Below are 265 nucleotides of genomic sequence, written 5' to 3'. Positions count from 1 at the left end.
GATTGGCGCACGTGGTTCCGACCGCTGATTGGATGCAACTCCTCCCCTTCCCTCTACGGCGTGAGTCACTTCCGGTTCTCTCCCCGGGTCGCGCCTCACGTGATCCCAGGCGCGAGCTGCGCGGGCCAATCGCGGCGCGCCCGACTCCCCCCATTCAAAGCCGGCGGGCGCGGCGGCCAATGGTGGGGCGGGTTCAGCCCCGTGCGCGCTGATGGGCGGGCTGGGTGGCCAATGGGACGCCGTGGGGCCCGCACGGGGCGGGGCG

The sequence above is a fragment of the Haemorhous mexicanus genome, chromosome 15 (genome assembly GCF_027477595.1).
Source record: "Haemorhous mexicanus isolate bHaeMex1 chromosome 15, bHaeMex1.pri, whole genome shotgun sequence".
NCBI classification, from domain to species: Eukaryota; Metazoa; Chordata; class Aves; order Passeriformes; family Fringillidae; genus Haemorhous; species Haemorhous mexicanus.
The sequence above is the reverse complement of the archived record's forward strand: the minus strand, read 5'-3'. Positions refer to the sequence as shown.